General features: G+C 38.5%; 1 protein-coding gene across 1 annotated transcript in view; it reads right to left on the bottom strand.

Moving 5' to 3' along the window:
* ALB (albumin) overlaps positions 1–19,853 on the bottom strand; it is a 141,763-nt gene that overhangs the window by 120,062 nt on the left and 1,848 nt on the right. Inside the window, exon 2 of the mRNA XM_032632418.1 lies at positions 17,023–17,268. The gene's annotated coding sequence lies outside the window, so the exon portion shown is untranslated. The remainder of the gene's footprint in view (positions 1–17,022; positions 17,269–19,853) is intronic.

The following is a 19,853-nucleotide window of genomic DNA, read 5'->3' as shown; positions in this document are numbered from 1 at the left end:
AGACACGGTGACCCAAAACCTATGGGATGCAGCCAAAGCAGTTCTAAGAGGGAAGTTTATAGCAATACAATCCTACCTTAAGAAAGAGGAAACATCTCAAATAAACAACCTCACCTTGCATCTAAAGCAATTAGAGAAAGAAGAACAAAAAACCCCCCCAAAGTTAGCAGAAGGAAAGAAATCATAAAGATCAGATCAGAAATAAATGAAAAAGAAATGAAGGAAACGATAGCAAAGATCAATAAAACTAAAAGCTGGTTCTTTGAGAAGATAAACAAAATTGATAAACCATTAGCCAGACTCATCAAGACAAAAAGGGAGAAGATTCAAATCAATAGAATCAGAAATGAAAAAGGAGAAGTAACAACTGACACTGCAGAAATACAGAGGATCATGAGAGATTACTACAAGCAACTCTATGCCAATAAAATGGACAACCTGGGAAGAAATGGACAAATTCTTAGAAAGGCACAACCTGCTGATACTGAACCAGGATGAAATAGAAAATATGAACAGACCAATCATAAGCACTGAAATTGAAACAATGATTAAAAATCTTCCAACAAACAAAAGCCCAGGACCAGATGGCTTCACAGGCAAATTCTATCTCACACATTTAGAGAAGAGCTAACACCTATCCTTCTCAAACTCTTCCAAAACATAGCAGAGGGAGGAACACTCCCAAACTCATTCTACGAGACCACCATCACCCTGATACCAAAACCAGACAAAGATGTCACAAAGAAGAAAACTACATGCCAATATCACTGATAAACATAGATTAAAAAATCCTCAACAAAATACTAGCAAACAGAATCCAACAGCACATTAAAAGGATCATACACCATGATCAAGTGGGGTTTATTCCAGGAATGCAAGGATTCTTCAATATACACAAATCAATCAACGTGATATACCATATTAACAAACTGAAGGAGAAAAACCATATGATCATCTCAATAGATGCAGAGAAAGCTTTCAACAAAATTCAACATCCATTTATGATAAAAACCCTGCAGAAAGTAGGCACAGGGGGAACTTTTCTCAACATAATAAAGGCCATATATGACAAACCCACAGCCAACATCGTCCTCAATGGTGAAAAACTGAAACCATTTTCACTAAGATCAGGAACAAGACAAGGTTGCCCACTCTCACCACTATTATTCAACATAGTTTTGGAAGGCTTAGCCACAGCAATCAGAGAAGAAAAAGAAATAGAGTAGTTCTTAAGTGTTCTCAGCACACACAAAAAAAGATAACTGTGTGAGTTAATTGATATGTTAATTAGCTTGATTGTGGTAATCATCTTTCAATGTAAATGTTTATAAAAACATTGTACATCTTAAGGATATTAAATTTTTGTTAATCATACTTCAGTAAAGCTGAAGAAAAGAAAAAAAAGAATTTTCTTATTTAAATGCCTTTAATAGATAATTGACTCCTTAAAAAAACATATTGTGAGGTTTATTTATTTATTTATTTATTTACTTATTTTTGGCCACACCATATGATATGCAGGATCTTTGTTCCCCGACCAAGGATTGAACCCATGTCCCGTACAGTGCAAGTGTGGAGTCTTAACCAGTGGACTGCTAGGGAAGTCCCTGTGAGGTTTATAAACTATGTAGAAGTAAAATATATGGCAAAAATTGTAAAAAGTCCAGAAAGGGAAAATACATTTGTACTTCTATTACACCTATTATCTATTACTTTTATTAAAGATTTTTACACTATACATTAAAGAATATAATAACATTTGAAGGTACAATGTGTTAAGTTAAAGACGTATAATATAAACCCTATATCAACAACTAAAACTCTGTATCTCTTTATTGTGAATAATAAAGAGTCACAGCTAATAAGCTGACAAAGGATATAAAATGAAATAAAAATTGTATAATTGCTCTAAAAAAGTAGAAAAATAGGAAAATGGGAAGAAAGAACAGATGGGACTAACAGAAAACAAATGCCCAGACCATATATTTAAATTCAAACATTCCAATGATCACATTAAATGTAAATGGTCTAAATAGTCTCATTTAAAAACTGGAGATTGTAAGGTTGGGCAAAAAGTAAGATTCAGTTATGTTAACATATAGGTTTAAGAAAAAAAGGATGAAAAAACCACACCATGCTAAGACTAATCAAAAGAAAGCTGGGATGGTTATATAAATATCAAACAAAATAGATTTCAGAGCAAATATTACCAGAGTTGAAGAAGGACATAAAATGAACAAATTCCTTGAAATACATAAACTACCAAAGCTCATTCAAGAGGAAACAGATAGGGGGCTTCCCTGGTGGCACACTGGTTAGGGATCTGCCTGCCAATGCAGGGGACACAGGTTCGAGCTCTGTTCTGGGAAGATCCCACACGCCGCGGAGCAACTAAGCCCATGTGCTACAACTACTGAGCCTGTGCTCTAGAGCCTGAGAGCCACAACTACTGAGCCCGCATGCCACAACTGCTGAAGCCTGTGCACCTAGAGCCTGTACTCCACAACAAGAGAAGCCACTACAATGAGAAGCCCGTGCACCACAACGAAGAGTAGCCCGCTTGCCTCAACTAGAGAAAGCCCACATGCAGCAATGAAGACCCAACGCAGCCAAAAATAAATAAACAAAAATAAATTTAAGAAAAAGAAACATATAATCTAAATAACTCTATAGCTATTAAAGACATTGAATTTTTAGTTAAAAACCTCCCCACAAAGAAAACTCTAGGGTCATATGGTTCACTGGCAAATTCTACCAAATATTTAAACAAGAAATAATACCAATTCTACGAAACTCTTCCAGAAAATTGATGAGGGAATACTTCCCAAATCATTCTGTGAGGACCACATTACTCAATACCAAAACCATAAAATTACATTATAAGAAAAGAAAACTATAGACCAATATATCTCATGCTTATATGTGCAAAGCTTCTTAACAAAATATTATCAAATAAAATACAATAATATACAAACGGATAATACATCATAAATGGGGTTTATCCCAGGAATGTAAAATTGTTTTAATATTCAAAAACCAACCTATGTAATTCTGGGTAATAACTGACTAAGAAAGAAAAACTACATGATCATTTCAATAAATACAGAAAAAAACATTTGAGAAATACAAAATACATGCCTGGTAAAAACTCTCGTAAAACCAGAAACAGAAGGGAACTTCCTTAAACTCATAGACAAAATATATGAGAAACCTACAGTTAACATTATACTTATAGTGAAAGACTGAATACTTTCTTTCTAAAATCAGGAACAGGGAAAGGATGTTTATCTTACTTTTAATCAACATTGTACTGCTGGTTCTAGCCAGTGAATTAGGAAAGAAAAAGAATTTTAAAACATCTAGACTGGAAAAGAAGTATAACTCCCTTTATTCACAGACAACATGATTTCTGTGAAGTAAATCCTATGATGTGTACAAATAAGTTACTAGAATTAATAAGGAAGTTTAGCAAAGTTTCAGGATATCAGATTCATATACAAAAATCAATTATATTTCTATATAGAGCAGAGCATCATTTCATGCACTTATTTGCCACTCATGTATCTTACTTAGTGAATTGTTTATTCAATTATTTCACCCATTATTAGAAGGTAAACATATACCTACAATATGACCCAGCCATTTCCGCGTCCTATGAAAATATTCCTGGTCATGCCCTAATCTCAGGAAACTGTACATGGCAATACGTAACCTTACATGGCAAATGGGACTTGACAGGTGTGATTAAGTTAAGGCTCTTGAGATGGAGAGACAATCCTGCCTTATCCAGGTGAGCCCAATGTAATCTAAGGGTTATTTTTTATTTTATTTATTTATTTTTTGCAGTACGCGGGCCTCTCACTGTTGTGGCCTCTTCTGTTGCGGAGCACAGGCTCCGGACGCGCAGGCTCAGTGGCCATGGCTCACGGGCCTAGCCGCTCCGCGGCATGTGGGATCTTCCCGGACCGGGGCACAAACCCGTGTCCCCTGTATCGGCAAGCGGATGGTTTTTATTTTTAATGCACTAATAATCAGTATTAAGCAGTTTTTAATTTTCTCTAGTGTACCCAGATTTATTTTTGAAAATAGTTTTCAAACAGACTATTTTATAGGCCCACCAAAATAACAAAATCAATTTGTTGTTTAATACATATTTTTAAATATTATGTAAGTTTAATTGTTTAATGCTCTATTTCAATTTTCTTTAAAGATTTTTTTGATGTGGACAATTTTAAAATCTTTATTGAATTTGTTACAATATTGCTTCTGTTTTATGTTTTGGTTTTTTGGTCGTGAGGCATGCAGGATCTCATCTCCCCAACCATGGATTGAATCAGCACCCCCTGCATTGGAAGGCGAAGTCTTAACCACTGGACCACCAGGGAAGTCCCTCCATTTCAATTATTAAAAGTGTCTCAGTCTGGACAACATAAATTTGTTGTCGTTAGGTCTAAGAGTGACTTGTGCCATTCCACTGCCACCACTTTGTTCTCAGACCAATGTGTTCTGTTATTAGAATGAGTATCTGAATCCTTTAAGACAGTACTTCCCAACTTGCTTCTTACATCATAACTGAGTTCTTCAATAGACCATCCCACCACTCTACAAAGTCATTGCTTTATAGTTCAGTAATCACATGGATTTATAAACCATTTAAAACCAGTGACCACATGGTTGTTAATGGTTGTTATTCTTTAGTTCATCTACATTAAAATTAGTTCTTTGGACAGATGTAATGTTGTATGAGATTCTCTAATGCTGAATAAGCCATTCCATCATTTTATAAACAGCATTGCTACAGGAAGTATGGCAGGCAAGAAAAACAAATATAGCTGCACAATAGTGATACATTCTATGAAGACAAATTGATTCCACCTATGTATAGACAAAGTCTAATATAATCAACCTGCCACCAGGTGGCTGACAGGTCCCCCTGGTGTATGGTGGTGTTTCAAGTGCTCAGCATTGGCTTTCTGCTGCTGGAAGATTAGGCTCTCAACTATAGCAGTAGATAGATCAGCCCTCTGGAAGAGAAGTCCATGTTTTTCTGAGATCATAAATGACTTCTATCTCTGTCATCATACTTTGTTCAGGGAACCATTGACCAAGCAATGACTAGCTGGAGAAAGAGGCTAACTAGTAGCCACATAAGAGGTCACATTGGCTACCTGATTAATGATAAGCCTCTCCTGCAGAGGTGACCTCTTTTGCTGCTGCTGCTGCTACTGTTGTTAGCATTTACATGAGATATAAATATGCTCACACTCTGTTAACATTACAGGAGGCCCATCTACGTATCACTTCCCCAAATGTACTTATCCCTTAATCCTTCGGTCTTATTTTTCCCATGTCCCTGTATGTCCAGCCAGACCACTAACCACTACCCATAAATAGACAAAGTACACTGCTTTTCCAGATTGAAAACGACACACACTGATTAAAGTTCTTCCCCCTTGGAGTTACCTTTGAGTGAGATTGTAATGCTATAGCAATCTGCTTCTGGCAGGGGCCAGCTCATTTTCCAGAACCATCTGCAAACCAGGATTGAATTTTTTCTTCCTGAGTCAACTAGTCATAGAGAATTCCCTATGTGGTCACAAGTGTGGGTTGATAGAATGGTGGCAATGTAGACAGAGTAGGCATCTGGTAATGAGAGGCACCTACTTGGTCATGTCATTTACCAGTGGCTTCAGTGACTCCAATCTTCTATATGTCACTTCCAGTTGTTAAAAGTGATTCTGGTTATATACAGCTTTATGGTTTGAGTTTGTTAGGTTAGATAAAACCCAGTTGGTGATGGTCATCCCAGACTTCACGGCCTTAAATTCTCATGGTAAGGTGTTCAGTCTCTACTAAGGCTCAGAAGACAAGCCCAGGAATATTCCAAAAGGAGAACAGTTGATTATATGGCACTGATTCAAAGCCCTAGTAGGTTACACCATGATTCTTCTCCTGGTTCCAAACAGCATCTTGATCTGTTATAGACTCTAAATCTGTTATAGAACCTTAATCTACAGCCTAGACCAGCTAGAAAGTTCTCTTGCTTTGAGGATATTTCAAAGTTGGTAACTCATTAAATAGATTGGAGTAGCACATCCAAATGTAGTGTACTCTACTTATAAAACTCAAAGAGGCTCATCAAGTGCTTTCTTAGTTATATGGGGAAAAGGTGCACCACTCTTCCTATTGTGCTGGAGGGAATATACTGAGATGCTGAGACCACCTGACCCTCAGAAATTTCAGTGAGGTCACAGTTACCTGTATTTTCACTGGAGTTTACCTCCCACTCCCTGAAATCTAGTCACCCATTACTATGAGTATATCATCAAAGTAGTTGGCCAGTGTGTTGTTATGTAGGATTATGAAATGGTGAGATAGTAAAGGTCTGTGCGGGCTAGAATGTAACCCAGAGCTAGAGAGCTGAAACAGATCAATGAAAGTATATTTGTGCTCCTTCAAGGTAAAAACAAACACTCTTTTGGAGTCCTCTTCTTACTGAGATAGAAGGAAAAAAACAATTGCCAGATTAATAGCTATATTATAACTGATAGAGGCTATGTTGATTTGCTTTATTAAAGAGAGCATGTCTGGGGCTTCCCTGGTGGTGCAGTGGTCGAGAGTCCGCCTGCCGATTCAGGGGACGCAGGTATGTGCCCCGGGCCGGGAAGATCCCACATGCCGTGGAGTGCCTGGGCCCATGAGCCATGGCCGCTGAGCTTGCGTGTCCAGAGCCTGTGCTCCGCAACGGGAGAGGCCACAACACTGAGAGGCCCGCATACCGCAAAAAAAAAACAAAAAACAAAAAACAAAAGAAAACAAAGAGAGCATGTCTGGAACAGCAGCTGTAACTACAGTCACTACCCGATTATATTTACAGTAATCCACTGCTATTCTCCAAGACTCATCTGTTCTACATAGGCAAAAGAGGACACATAAATGTGAATAGAAAGAAATCATTGCCACTACATCTTTCAAGTCTTTTATGGTAGCACTAATCATGCAATTTTCCCAGGAATGCAGCTTTACCTTACTTCCATAAGCAACAATTCTAATTGGTGGATCACAGTGGCACTCCAAGTCCTGGGGATTCAAGTATGCTAAGAGTCAGTGTCCAGTAATTCCTGAGTATTCCCTTTTCTCAATGAATAGCTTCCAAGTATTGATCAGCTATTGCTACATAACAAAATTTCCTCAAAGTCAGTGGTTAACAACAATTATTTGTTCTTGTTCACATTGGTGGGTCAGCTTCCCTAGACTGGATTAGATAGGTTGAAGAAGCATACACAAATGCCATTATGTTATCCTTAAAAACCCAAAGAGGCCCCCTGGGTGTTGCTCTTCATTTTTACTGGTAGCTCTGTTCATCTCAGCTGGGCTTATTCACATATCTTAAGTTTAGCTGAGGTGCAAGTTTGCTGGTGTGGGTCTGTTCCACTATCTCTTTTTCCTTGAATATGTGAACTAGCTAGGATGTGTTCTCATGACAGCGATAGAGAGGCAAGAAGTCAAGCAGACATGTACAAATGACACAACATTACTTCCATCTATATGACCTGGCTAAAACAAATCATATTGCTGGGCCCAAAGTGAGGAAGCAGGAAGATACACTCTGGCTATGGTAAGGACATAGCAAGGATGTGGCTAGAGACAGGGTTAAAGAAATGGGGCCAAGCATCAGTAAATATCCATGGGTCCCTTATAGAAAGTAAGGAGAAACATTTGCAGCATGTACCTGTGATGCATTTATCTTCTTCATGTGACCATTTCTTGGGGTTCTTAGGGACTGTAAAATGACTCAGGTTTGGAGATTAGGTAAGAAGCTTCAATTTTCAGTATGTTTTAAGTTATATCCAGGCCACCATTTTGCACAATTCAAGGGTGCACAATTCTCACTGTAGTAGGTCTTGTACTCCAGGAGATACCATCTATATAAACTACAATGTAAATGTTGCTAAGAGCTACATGCAATGTGGTAACCCTGACTATTCTTGTAAGCTGCCTATCTAAGTCCTAAGGAGCTTCATGGTCAATTTGCCATTACCAAAGGCCTTTCATTCTGAATTCCACTGTAGTCTTACAGTTACGGCAATCACACCTACCTTGCCTCTGTTGCTTAAATGCAATAAATTGGTCTGTACTACTATAGGATTACACCATTTCTATTAAAATCAGAGCCTTTTTCAATAGTATTTGTATCCCCCCCCCACTTTATCCCCAGACTTTAGATGATGGAAACTAGAGTGTTGAGCTTTTCAAGACTACTGACACTTCTGTTACTACCTTCTCAATATCTTGATGAAGGGAGTATCCTCTGGGCTCTTCTGGGAGACAATGGAAAGTAGGAGAAAGAGTGAACATGATAAATCACTCAAGTTTTCCTTTCTCCTTAAATCTTTCTATCCCTTACTCTACATTTTGCTAAGGAACTTCTGATATCTCAAATCCACTTAACATTGTCCACCAGCAAAAACACATTTCAGTCACTCAAGCAAACAAATGATTATAATCACTCCAAAGTGACTACATCTAAAATAGTTATAACCACATGGAATTGAGAATCCTGTATCAATAAGTTTGACTCTATCTAAACTTGTATTCTTTTTTCATCTTTATATGTATTTCCAGTTTTCTGGAGCATATCAAAAGCTTGCCACTGTTACACATAGACCTCTTAATGGATTATGACTCTAGTTATAGATCTGGTCTGGATCCAAGAAGTGGTAGAGATATGGCATGTGGTAGCTCCCTCAAGTGGGGTTGCTACAGAGATTTCAGGCATGGAGAGGACAGTCTTAACATAAAGGGAAGAGGGCCTGCTGGTAAGGAATACATGGTGAGGTTTGATGTTTTATGAACCTCAGGGTTATCTGAGTTCACCCAAATGTTCTTAGGGTCTCACTGTATCCCAAATAGTCCCTGATTTTTATATTTAAGCCCCAGAAATACTGTAAATTCAACCTTCATTTTAATCCTGCAATTTGGAAGATGAGACTCTACATCTTATTTTCAGATACGATTGCTCTGGACCTAAAGATGCAAGTTTCTTTTAGGGCAATTATAGAAGCTCCCTAAAACTCTAATCACGCCTGGAGCCTGGAATTTAAAATCCTGGATTTGTCACGGTCTTCATTTAAGCTTTGTTTGGTATAGTTAAAAGCAGACAATCCACTCCACAAACCTGTATTCCTCATTCTCATTATATTCACATGGTTTGCCAAAGTCTTGACATCAGTAGGCACTACATTCCAGGCAATCACAAGTGAGCATCTAAGCAACAGATTTCCTGAGTCCCACCTACTGACGCCAAAAGGATTCTTGCTTGTTTAAAACCCACTCAGGTCAGATAACCGATCACAAGTTCACATTTTCTTGAGGATGCTGTCTATAGCCACTCTGGTACTACTCTATTGGTCAGAGTTAAGCTGAAGAGAGTAGAATATACTGTGCTTTAAGCAGAAAGGGATATATTATAGGACATTAAATAGCTTATAGAATTATTTTGATGGACAGATGAAATGGATTTTACGTGAGCTTCCAGAATTACAACCTAAAGCCACACCTCAGAATAAGGCCATCAGAGGAGCTACTGGTCCTCCCCAAACCAGAAAGGTGCCTGTCAAGTTGAAGTCACCTATACTATTAACTTATATTATTTTCCTTCTCTCTGAAGAACTTTTTAAAACAATTCTTACAAGGCAGGTCTACTGGCCACAAATTCCCTCAATTTTTGTTTGTCTAAGAAAGTGTTTCTCCTTCACTTGAATGATAATTTTGTGGGGTACAGAATTCTAGGTTGGTGTTTTTTTCCTCTCAATGCTTTAAATATTTAACTTCACTCTCCTTTTGCTTGCATGGTTTCTGAGAAGTTAAATGCAATTCTTATCTTTGCTCCTCTATGGGTAAGCTATTTTTTCACTCTGGCTTCTTTCAAGATTTTTTCTTTAACTCTGATTTTCTTAAGTTTGAATATGATATGCCTAAGTTTAATTTTTTTGTTTTGTTTTTGGTTTTGTGTGTATGTGTGTGTGTACGTTTTGTTTTGGCATTTATCTGCTTAGTGTTCTCTGAATGTTTTGGATCTGTAGTTTGGTGTCTGACATTAATTTGGGGGAAGTCCTCAGTCATTATTGCTTCAAATATTGTTTCTGTTGCCTGTTTTCTTTTCCTTCTGGTATTCCCATTATATTCATATTACACTTTTGTAGTTCTCCCACAGTTCTTGGATAGTCTGGGGTGGTTTTTTTTTTTTTTCTTTGCTTTTCAGTTTTGGAAGTTTCTATTGTTATATCCTCAGGTTCAGAGATTCTCTCCTCAGCTGTGTCCAGTCTCCTACTGAGTCCAACAAAGACATTCTTTATTTCTGTTAGAGTTTCTGATCTCTTCTATTTCTTTTTGATTCTTTCTTAGAATTCTCATCTCTCTGCTTACATTATCCATCTGTTCTCATGTGTTGTCTACTTTGCCCAAGAAAGCCTTTAGCACATTCATCATAGGTTTTTATTTTTATTTATTTATTTTTAATTAATTTTTATTGGAATATAGTTGCTTTACAAAGTTGTTAGTTTCTACTGTACAGCAAAATGAATCAGCTACACAAATATATACATCCCCTCTTTTTTGGATTTTCTTTCCATTTAGGTCACCACAGTACATTAAGTTCCCTGTGCTATACAGTATGTTCTTATTAGTTGTGTATTTTATATGTAGTATCAATAGTGTATATGTGTCAATCCCAATCTCCCAATTCCTCCCACACCACCGTTTCCACCTTGGTATCCATACATTTGTTCTCTATGTCTGTGTCTGTATTTCTGCTTTGCAAATAAGATCATCTATACCATTTTTCTAGATTTCACATATATGTGTTAATATACAATATTTGTTTTTCTCTGACTTACTTCACTCTGTATGACACTCTGTAGGTCCATCCACATCTCTACAAATGACCCAATTTCGTTCCTTTTTATGGCTGAGTAATATTCCATTGTATATATGTGCCACATCTTCTTTATCCATTCATCTGCTGATGGACATCCTAGGCTGCTTCTGTGTCCTGGCTATTGTAAATAGTGCTGCAATGAACATTGGGGTGCATGTGTCTTTTTGAATTATGGTTTTCTCAGGGTATATGCCCAGTAGTGGGATTGCTGGGTGATATGGTAGTTCTATTTTTAGTTTTTGAAGGAAACTCCATACTGTTTTCCATAGTGGCTGTATCAATTTCTTCATAGATTTTAAAAATTCCTGGTCTGATAATTTCAACATTCCTGCAAGGACTCTAGTTCTGATAACTCTTCAGTCTCTTCAAACTATGTTTTTTGCCTTTTAGTATGCCTTGTAATTTTTCATTGAAAGGTGGACATGATGTACCAGGTAAAAGGAATTTTACTTCCTCAGGAAAGCTCTGCCCTCCCAAACAAAACACAAGTCCCTAGGTCAGGTTTCCCTTGTAGCAGTTATTTTATTTGTATATCTCTCACACCACACTAGACTATATTTTTCAAGGTATAAGGGCCCATGTTTGTGTTGCTCACCATTTTCTTGCCTAACATAGTGCATGGTGCATAGTGGGTAGGCAACAAATACTTGGTGAATGAATGAAAATCCATTCTAATTTTGCATAAATTGTCCATTTTCAACTCAAATTCAAAAAAAAACATACACAGAAACAATAGCAACAACAAAATAAAAACAGGTTAGGGACAAAAATGAGGGAATAATACTGGGCATAAGACAAAAAAATTTGGGGAAACTATGAGGAATTGGAAGACAGCATTATCTTGTGTAAAGGCATTCAAAATTCAAATAACTTTGTAATGCTGTGAGGACAAAATAAAGTATGTCCATATACCAGTTTTGATTATAGGCTGTCAGTTTGCAGTGCTTGCCTTAAATAAATTGATATATCCACTATATATTCACTATTGGTTATAGGCTGCCAGTTCGCAATGCTTAAGTTGATATATCCATTATATATTCAATACAAATGACATTTAATGCCCTGAAAATATGCTCACATATATTAAGTAAAACAAAAACAAAAGCATGCTAAACAAGCAGCAGCAGCATTCTCGTTTTATTTAAAAATACACCTAGGGCTACCCTGGTGGCGCAGTGGTTTTGAATCTGCCTGCTAATGCAGGGGACACGGGTTCGAGCCCTGGTCTGGGAGGATCCCACATGCCGCGGAGCAACTGGGCCCGTGAGCCACAACTACTGAGCCCGCGTGTCTGGAGCCTGTGCTCCTCAACAGGAGAGGCCGTGATAGTGAGAGGCCCACACACCGCGATGAAGAGTGGCCCCCACTTGCCACAGCTAGAGAAAGCCCTCATGCAGAAACGAAGACCCAACACAGCAAAAATAAATAAATTAATAAACTCCTACCCCCAACATCTAAAAAAAAAAAAAAATACACCTAAAAAACACTGAAAATAGTTGGACTAAAATGTCATCAGTGGCTATCTCTAGCTGATGGAATTATATGTTCCTGTGTGTGTGCTTTTCTATATTTTGTTAATGCTCTATAATGAATATGTATTGTTTTTGTATCCAGAATTAAATTGTTTTTACAAGGTAGAGAATTAACTTGGGTGGCAATGTAGAGGATAAAATGGAGTAGAGTAGGATCAGAGGCAGAGAGATTAATAGACTTTTGCACTAGAATGGATGAAAGATGGTAGAAGCCAAATTAAGGCAGTGGTTGTGAGGCAAAGAAAGTAATTAGGTAGTGAGAACATAGAACATAGAACGAATGAATAGGATTTGGTAATCTTGGATCCATTTAGGTTGGAGATAAAGGCTAAGGAAACATTAGTTTAAACACTGTAATTCCATTAGTAACCCTGGATCTATATGGGTTGGGGTGGAGATAAGGGATATGAATTCATTAGTCTTATATATGGTAAATGAAATTGTGAACTTAAATGAGATTCCTTAGGGACAGTATATAAAATAGAAATAGGGCAATGGCCAGAATCATGGGGAACTCTTAATATTTAAGAACCAGATAGAGGAAGAAAGGCCTATAAAGAATAAGCAGGATTGATTAAAAAGGTAAAGCAACTAGGTTATCATGGAAACTAAAGGAAGGAAGGAAGGAAGGAAGGTTCAAGTAGGAATTGGTCAATGATGCTAGCGGAGAAAGCACCGTGCTTGCTTCTGAAGTTTGCTCCCTGTGAAAGGACCTCCATTAGTTCTGGGTCTTCCTCTACACTTGGGGAGATTGAGTGACTTATAAAATTAGTAAATTTGTGAAGAATGTCTGATTTAGCTTTGTCTTCCAACCTCAAAGAACAAGGTTGTCCAGAGACCAAATTCCCATTTGATCCTCCATGCTGTCCCTGTCAAGTGTTGTTGCTAGGAATTGGAGGTATAAATCTGCCTAATTCTGGGGATCAGTTGGCAGGACGATTTGGTTTTCCCACTACGCAACATCAATCAACTTAACTTTATCTGTAATAAAGTGATATTTTGGCCCCCATTTCTATCCTTTGCTTTATTTCCCAAATTGTTCAGAACCTAGGCAAGAAGAGGGGGATTAGTTTACTGGGACCCACTTGGAAACTGCAACAATTGATGCCAAATTCCACACCAGGTAATTTGTGGAATTACCTGGGAGAGGCTAATGACTTTGGCAATTAGGAAGTAATCATAAATCACTATCTTCTTAATAAAGTCAAACAATTTTTCCAAGGAAGGCAATTGAGGAAATGTCTCCATGGAGATTTTGGTGGGACAATGTTAACTACTGCCCCAATCCTTGTTTTGTAAGATTCTCTAAGAATGGGACTATGCCACCCAGGGGACTACATTGGTCAGGGATATTTTAGTTGCACATGTATAAAACGTACCTTGAAATAGCTTAAATGAGAGCAGCAGGTGTGGGAGGGAAAAAAGACAGAACTTAGTGGCCACTTAATTAATGGACAATGGGTTAGTCTATGATCCTGGATTTCAAATGCTATCTGGACTCTAGTCTCTATTGCTTATAATACCTTGGTGTGTTTTTTCTACAGGCATACCTTGCTTTGTTACATTTCACTTTACTGCATTTTGCAGATACTGCATTTTTTAAATAAAAGGTTTGTAGCAACTCTGCACTGAGCATACCTATTGGCAGCACTTTTCCAATAGCATTTGCTCCCTTTGTATCTCTGTGTCACATTTTGTAATTCTCACATTTCAAACTTTTTCATTATTACTATATATGATTTGGTTATCTGTGAAACTACTTTGATGTTACTACTATGACTTGCTGAAGACTCAGATGATGGTAGCATTTTTTAGCAGTATTTTTATTTAAGGTATAATGCTTAAACATGCTTAAGACATAATGCTTTAATATGTTTAACACATAATGCTATTGCATACTTAATAGACTAGAGTATGGTGTAAAAATAACTTTTGTAAACACTGGGAAGTCAACAAATTTGTGACTCACTTTATTGATATTTGCTTTCTTGTGGTAGTCTGGAACCGAACCTGCAATACCTCCAAGGAACACCTGTATATGGTAAGGTAGGTTTGCTCCCTGTTGTGCCAAAGATGGTAAGTGGCAGCTCTAGCCTCAGTAAAATTGTCATACATTACTCCGGAGATTGGCTTGGATATCTTGTCATAAAGATATCTTTATGACAGGGGAAGTCACATAACTGACAGCTTTATTACATAAAGGATAGGAATCTCCTGAAAAGATGGACATACAAAAGTGTTGTTCACTACATTCTACCCTTGGCTACCCGGCACCTATACTTGTGCTTTCTTCAGTACACAGAATTTTTAAAATGCCCTAGTCTAAGACAATATAATTATAACATGGACAACTGAAATACTCTCTTCTCCAACAGGAGACATGCCAAACTCTCATCCAATTTTTCCATCTTGCTCTTGGAAACCAAGAGTTCTAGGTGATATGCATTTCTTAAACCAGGTTTGAATGTAACACATCATGGTACAGCATGATAAAGATAATTTTATTAGATATTGGTATACACTTAAGGAAAGTAAGGGCACTCTAATTAGCTAGTAGATGAGGTTCTTGGTTAGTTAATACGTCCTTTTTTTTTTTTTTCTTGGCTGTGTTGGGTCTTTGTTGCTGCGTGCAGGCTTTCTCTAGTTGAGGTGAGTGGGGGCTATTCTTTATTGCGGTGCACAGGCTTCTCATTGTGGTGGCTTCTCTTGTTGCAGAGCAGGGGCTCTAGGTACACAGGCTTCAGTAGTTGCGGCGTGTGGGCTCAGTAGTTGTGGCTTGTGGGCTCTAGAGCGCAAGCTCAGTAGTTGTGGCGCATGGGCTTAGTTGCTCCGCGGCATGTGGGATCTTCCCGGACCAGGGCTCGAACCCGTGCCCCATGCATTGGCAGGCGGATTCTTAACTACTGCGTCACCAGGGAAGTCCAGTTAATATGTCTTGAGTTTGTGCTCTGGAAGGTGCTCCCTGATCCCTTGCCCATAATAAGAGGGTACTGGAATTAAGCAATCATAGGCCTTTGTTTGCAAGACTTGGTATTTTTTGTCTATACAAGTCTCTTACAATCTTAGTTGGTTGCTGGTCACCTTGCTTTTTGGTAACTCTGGTTTAGAAACCAAAAACAGAGATGGTGTGTTAATCTGTTTTCTGTCCCTTAGCAATGTGTTACAAGTTTGGAATGCAATGTCTATCCTCCAGTCAACTAAATTAACTATGTATTTCTAATTTGGCCTTTGCATCCAAAATCATAAGCTGAGCAATGAGTTTAGGGATAATGCAGCTAGGATTTATCTCTGTCCACTTGCCTCCAAGTTGCATCTCAGGGAATGGTTCCTCACAATGGGACTAATTTGTCAAACTTTGTCAGATAGGATATGCACGGCAAGAGATGCATGAGGTGATCAAGAATCAGGCTTTTTTCAGGGTTCCAATTATATCTTTTACTGAGTTTTCAACTCCTTAGCTGTGTTTGCACTAACTTTAGCTCAGGACAGAGAATATGGGTTTTCCAAACCTGTACATTGCAGGTTTAGTTGATTCTCAGTCACATGAATTACCGAGTACATGCAGAAAGGGAGTGCCTTAGAAATATACAGTTGTTCCTCGGTACTCAAAGGTTACTGGTTCCAGGACCTGCCACAGATAGCAAAATCTGCGGATGCTTGGGTCCAGTAGTCAACCCTCCAGATCTGTGGATTCTGCATTTGCAGATTTAATCATGTATGTGGAGTCCCCCAATACTGAGGGCCACTGTATTTATTTTTAAAAATTCGCACAGTTTAAGGGTTAACTGTATTCTTTCTTCTGCATTCATATAGGCAGCTTGAACTGAAATGTATCCCTTTCTTGTAGGACCTTGCTAATGGACACACTGCAAAATCCTGACATTTTTCTACCAATTCCCCTAAAACGTTAACCTTGATACAGATATTGTCTAAGACCTAAAATTTAACAATTTGCTTGCTTGCTACAACATAGTAAATATTAACGAACCTCCTAAGCCAAGGAATCGTTACCACTGTGCATGCCACCTAGACTTACCAGTTTTACATTTCAGGGTGTGTCATTTGTTGACACTGGTATTATTTTATATACTAGTCAGGAATAAAAACCCAAACCTTGCCATTTTGAGATTTCTTACTCTTTTCCAGTTTAACAGTCCGTTTGAATTTCACATCAATTTTGGATGCAAGTTCAGGGAATTCAAAGTTTAACATATTATTAGGCTTTTCTCTCTCTCTAAGATTTTATCTGGTTGCTGGAGGTAAGTCCTTCACTACCATGGCAGTGCTGGAGGGGCATCTGGCCTGCTTGCTGTCTAAATTTGTTGCTGTAAGGTCTATTGTTGATACAATTTGCAATCTATTCTCTCAAAATGTGATTGTTGTGCCTCTGCCCTTACTTTAGAATTTATGGGAGTTAGTGTCTTTTCAATAGGATCCTCTATCCAACCCATGGATTCATACCACAGCCTGTGCCATGAGTTTCAATCACCCTGTACTGCAGCAAGCCTGTGTAAAGCAATTGCGCTCTTACTGTGAATCAAATTTACATACCTTTTAAGGAATTCTGTATCTCCTTTTCAGTTCAGTGTAGTCAAGGAACATGCAGGAGTGGGAGTGGTTATCAATGCTGCCTGGCCATCTGCTTAAACATATTATGTTGCCATTTCTACTTGATTGTAGTTGCCTGTGTTGGGCAAAGTTCCAGGTGGGAAACAGGGCCCAAGCCACAAGCTCCCTGTTTTTGAATTCCGAAGTCTTCCTGGCAGTGTCTATCCCTTACCCCTTAGGGTTTCAACTCTGAGGAGAGAGCCAAGAAATATGTCTCAATTCATGAGCACTTTTTCCCTCTTGCAATACCATCAAGACTGCCTCTATTGTCTTGTAATGATTTCTTTCTCAGACATGTTCGTGACACATGGTGACCAAAGGCCACAGATAATTTAAGCTTTTGCTTAACTTCAGCCAGAGTGAGGTGCCTCTTTCTCAATAATGCTAGCCAAAATGGTGAGGTTGTCTCTGATTAGCTCCTTTTGTTAACCTGCCCATTCCTAAACCAATCCCTATGACTGAGGAATTATGGTACTTTGGTTGGCTTGATTCATGGGCCCACTCCTGTGGTATGGGAGTTAAGACCAGGAAATGTATGGTTGCACCTGGAGAAACAAGGGTAGATCTATATTAGTTAGGACAAACTCTCAAGTATCAGTGGGTCACACAAAAGAATGCATAAGAGGGGCTTCCCTGGTGGTGCAGTGGTTGAGAATCTGCCTGCCAATGCAGGGGACACGGGTTCGAGCCCTGGTCTGGGAAGATCCCACATGCCGTGGAGCAACTAGGCCCATAAGCCACAATTACTGAGCTTGCGTGTCTGGAGCCTGTGCTCCGCAACAAGAGAGGCCACGATAGTGAGAGGCCTACGCACTGCGATGAAGGGTGGCCCCCACTTGCCGCAACTAGAGAAAGCCCTTGCACAGAAACGAAGACCAAACACAGCCATAAAAAAATAAATTAATTAAAAAAAAAGAATGCAAAAGAACTCTAACACAAGTTAATAGGCAGGCAGCTATCCTCCAAGTGAAGATTCAGGAAACCAGAGTCTTTCCACCTTGTGGCTTCGTCATCTTCAACACATGGCTTCCAATACAAATGTCTTAAGTTGCTGGGGAATGGGAGATGGAGAACTTTTCATGTGATATCTTTTATGGACCAGAGATGCAACAGGAGCTCATCACTTATACTCACATTCCACTGGTTAGAATCTAATTGGCACATCTAACTGGGAAGCCTAATTGCAAAGGAGGCTGGGAAATGTAATCTAACTCTGTGCCCAGAAGAAGAATCTAGTGTCTGCAAGTGTCCACTATTCTGATCACTAAATATCCATTTTACCTCTCTTCCCAAACAAAGAACACATCCTACTCCAATAAAGACAACCGAGAAGTTCTATCCAGTTACTAGTTCGGGCTTAAAGTCTAGTTTTTAGGTAATGTGCAGTCCTCTTCATTAGGTCCAGATACAACCTATGAATTAAAAAACACAAGTTATCTCTAATATCACCCCAAATTCCAGGAAACATATTGTACAGTGGTAGATCAGAAACAGGTAACTACAATATGCTCTCATTAGGAAAAGAGAAAACTGTGAGACACTAGGCAATATAGATACATAACAATGATGAAATACTGAGCAGGCATTTTGTGGTCCATCTGCTGTGAGAGTGGAGGAAATTTTGATGAGATCGCAATTTAGTTTTGTAGAGGAATTTGTCCTCTGTCTTCTGTATGGCCCAATACTGGCCTCTGAAATGTTTTCTGCCCATTATTACCCATGGCCACATCCTATGTGAGTATTGGGGAGTTGTAAAGCATTTATGCTCTATTTTCTAATTATGCAATTGGGATGGAACAGTTGCCTCAAGGTTTTAACACTTGAACAATATTTGAATCAAGTTCATAATTTGATCAGTAATAAAATTCCTTCAAAAATTTAGTCCTATGATCTATTTGCCTCCAGTAACTACACCCAAAGTTCTTACATAATTCTCTAACCCAATTTATTCCTTTGCTTCCTTGCCCCCGTGTCAGTTTCTCAAGAACTTCATCCCAGCCTCCTTGAGGCCATCGAAAATAACAGCCTTGGATGGAAAGGCCAAAGCCTTGATCTGATTTTTGTTCCGGCACTAAATCTTGGGAGGACTGTACTCAAGGCCTCTTCTAGTTTCATTTTTTTACTGTTCCAGGTCAAGAATTCCAAATATTCCTATGCACTTTCATTTCTGCAACTGTTTCCTGAGCTTATCTCTTTAGCAAAGTCTTGCTAAAAGTAAAATGCTAAAATGCAAAATACAGTATTACTTATACTCTTTTGAACTATTTCTTCTTCTTATTGAGATTGTACTAAGCTACAGTCTCAATAGGTAGGTAATAGTTTTACCCCCCATTTTGCCACTGCGAAACATGGGTCTCCTTCCAGCCTCTGATACCAGTTTCTCCAACATCTGCTGCATCATCAGTAAGCCAATACAGCATATTTTATAGCATAAAAATATGGGGTACTGTCTAAGCAGTACCCCACTTCCAGCACCAATTTCTAGGTTAGTCATGGTCATTCTAGCTCCTGTAACATATGAATTCTCAAATCTCAATTTTCTCTCTACAAGAAGTCCAAAAAGCAGTGTTTCTAATTTGGAGGTGTCTGTCTTCCAAGTAGTAATTTAGCCATTCATGCTCCTTCTCTCTTCTGGCTCTGGCATCTTCAAAATACAGTTTTTAAGATCACCATACTCACTAGCTTCAAGTTGATGGACAAAGAGTGAAGATGGAAGGCCTTCATTAAGCCTGGAAATGAGCATGTCACTTCCTTTTACATTTCACTGGCTAAAA

Source organism: Phocoena sinus, chromosome 5, assembly GCF_008692025.1.
Source record: "Phocoena sinus isolate mPhoSin1 chromosome 5, mPhoSin1.pri, whole genome shotgun sequence".
In the NCBI taxonomy this organism is placed as follows: domain Eukaryota; kingdom Metazoa; phylum Chordata; class Mammalia; order Artiodactyla; family Phocoenidae; genus Phocoena; species Phocoena sinus.
Note: the sequence above shows the minus strand (reverse complement) of the source record. Positions and strands in the feature narration are given on the sequence as shown.